This window comes from Schistocerca cancellata, chromosome 6 (assembly GCF_023864275.1).
Source record: "Schistocerca cancellata isolate TAMUIC-IGC-003103 chromosome 6, iqSchCanc2.1, whole genome shotgun sequence".
Classification (NCBI taxonomy): Eukaryota; Metazoa; Arthropoda; class Insecta; order Orthoptera; family Acrididae; genus Schistocerca; species Schistocerca cancellata.
The window spans coordinates 529746977-529749825 of record NC_064631.1 but is presented as its reverse complement, the minus strand read 5'-3'; the positions used below and the strand labels follow the sequence as shown (position 1 = coordinate 529749825).

The window sequence follows — 2849 nt, the reverse complement described above, 5'->3', positions numbered from 1 at the left end:
ATTCGAAAAATACCTTCGAGGTGTGTCTTCATCTTATTTATTTTCTCTTGGAGTTTCTTTTATGCATCCTGTAGTATACAAGACGAAGTTGAGGGCATGCTACCTGCTGATTATATTTCAGTGGAATCTGTGCTTCGTATTGTGACATATAACAGTAAGTATAGCGTATAAGAACAAGGATCAGAAGTAATTCTTCCGTGTAAGTCAGGGGTTCCATTCGGCATTGACCACGACACAATATTTACCGGTGCGTGGCGACTAATAATGACAGATTAAAAGTAGATCGCTACATGACAAAGTAGAAGCTTTATTAGGGAAAAGGTCTTTTTTTTATTTTTTACGAATAGCTCATCATTACGACAGTGTAGCTGGGACGCGGATTTTTGCGGTAGCAAAGCGTCAGGCACAGCGTGTACGGGCAGTTTTGTTGCAAAAGTCTCTTCGTGTTGTTGCTGTGAAGTGATGGCGTGTCGGAGTAGTAAGCCAGCACTAGCTCCATAGACACAACGTCACACTGTGTAGTTTGTAGCTTTAAGGGATACGCTTAAAGCTGAATATAAAACGTATACCACCGAGAAACATAAGCAGTTCTGTTTAAATTATTTGACCGGCTTGGAAATTACTAAACTTGGACACACATGAAAGTTTCGGAAACATGATACCAGGCCCAAGCTTGTTTGTCCAATGTATAGGGTGAGGGGGAACAAAATTAGTGATAATTTAATTGAAAGTCGAAGTCGAAGAAAAAGTGTTTTCTTCGTTTCAATATCGAAAATGAATTTTTAAACGCACACTTTATTGTACAAAATTTGTTTCTTTAATTTAGCATTTTAGATATAGTCAGTGCCGGAAGTATCATTCAGATGATGGCATGGAAAGGCAAGCACGGATTGTTTGACCCGCGGAAGAGTGTCACTGAGACGTTGAAAGAAGTGAAAGATAGGCTCGGAAGGCCGGCAGAAACTATTCTGAGAGAGACTGCTGACAATGTTTCAAGAACTGGCTTTAAACGACAACTCTCGGAATATACTGCAAATCATCTACATATTCCTCCAATACATATCGAGAGGATAAGATTAGATTAATTACAGCAGGCATTTTAACAAACATTTCTCTCGCGCTCCACTCGTGAATGGAAAGGGAAATATCAGTAATTACAGGTACAGCGGAACACACACACTACCATGCACTTTACAGTGGTTCGCTGAGTACGGGTATAAATGCCGAATTTGCGCATTCTGTAGAAAATGTCTCAGGATAATAAATGTTCAGAACTTCATTGAAACATACTAAAGTTCTACGATTTGGCTATTCGAGATATGAGATCGAGGCAGTTTTCTCCAGTTTACAGTGAGGAGATTGTTGTTCACTTAAAAGTTCAGAGGCACAGATTTAAAAAGATAAAACAAAGGGGGAATATATTAAACTGAAACTCCGTCCGATCAGGCCTTGGAAGGCCCAGCGGTATCGACCGGCCGCCGTGTCATCCTCAGACCACAGGCGTCACTAAATGCGGATATGGAGGGTCAAGTGGTCAGCACACCGCTCTCTCGGCCGTATGTCACTTTACGAGAGCGGAGCCGCTTCTTCTCAATTGCGTAGCTCCTTAATTTGCCTCACAAGGGCTGTAAATGGTTCAAATGGATCTGAGGACTATGGGACTTAACATGTAAGGTCATCAGTCCCGTAGAACTTAGAACTACTTAAACCTAACTAACCTAAGGACAGCACACACATCCACACCCGAGGCAGGATTCGAACCTGCGACCGTAGCGATAGCGCGGTTCCAGACTGAAGCGCCTACAACCGCTCGGCCACACCGGCCGGCTCACAAGGGCTCAGTGCACCCCGCTTGCCAACAGCGCTCGGCAGAACAGATGGTCACCCATCCAAGTGCTAGCCCAGCCCGACAGCGCTTAACTTCGGTGATCTGACGAGAACCGGTGTAATCTCTGCGGCAAGGACGCTGGCTGGGAATGTATACATCGAATTATTAATTTTCTCTCATTCACCCACTCGCAAACCCACACACTTAGCCTCTATTTCCTCTCAACATTTATATAATCGTATCTCATGACTTTAAAGTTGCGGAACATTCACCTGTTCATCAATTAAAAGTCGGCTTCTTGTAGGGTTTACGTTACAGGTGCAAGTCTGCATTCATTACTCACGCTATCAGAGGCAGATAAACAGTATAATCTCGCTATGCTGACATTTTTTGAGGAGAAGTTAACAAGAATCTTTGCAGTTTCAGGAAGTCCCGTAGCAAAACAACCATCAACGTCGCAGTGACGTACGCTCGCACATGTCAAGTTCCTACATCAAGACGAAAATTTAAGAGTTCTGCACTGTTCTCTCAGCTAATGAAACGAATTTTTTTTTAATCTGAAATGAATGTTCCAGTGCCCTCAGATGCGCACATCACAGTTCGCGCCAGGCGCCCCAGTGAAGGAAGCGGAGCGGGTTATTTTTAGCTCCTCCATATCTTCAAAGCAAGGAGCACGAGGGAAAAAAGTGTACTTAAAAACCTCTCTTTTTTTTAAAATAATGGATACGCACTCCAGAAAACGCACACAGGGGTAGACAAACACAGGTACACACACACAGACACACACACACACACACACACACACATACACACACACACACACACACACACACACCACACCACAAAGAAGTAACAACCAGAGCAGGCCTCAAAGGACGGGTTCCTAATGCGGCTAGTGGGTATAATCAGGAACCGCCTCCGGCTTCCGAATAAATATTCAAACGCGCCGAGTATTAACCGCCAGTGAAAGGGTGGAAGGGGTGTGAGCGGGAACAGGATGGGGTTTGGGTGCGGGCCTTTT

At 44.0% G+C, this 2849-nt stretch overlaps 1 pseudogene; it reads right to left on the bottom strand.

Annotated features, from left to right (window-relative positions):
* Positions 1-1853: 1853 nt before the first annotated feature.
* On the bottom strand, positions 1854-1971 carry LOC126089953 (5S ribosomal RNA; annotated as a pseudogene).
* Positions 1972-2849: the final 878 nt, after the last annotated feature.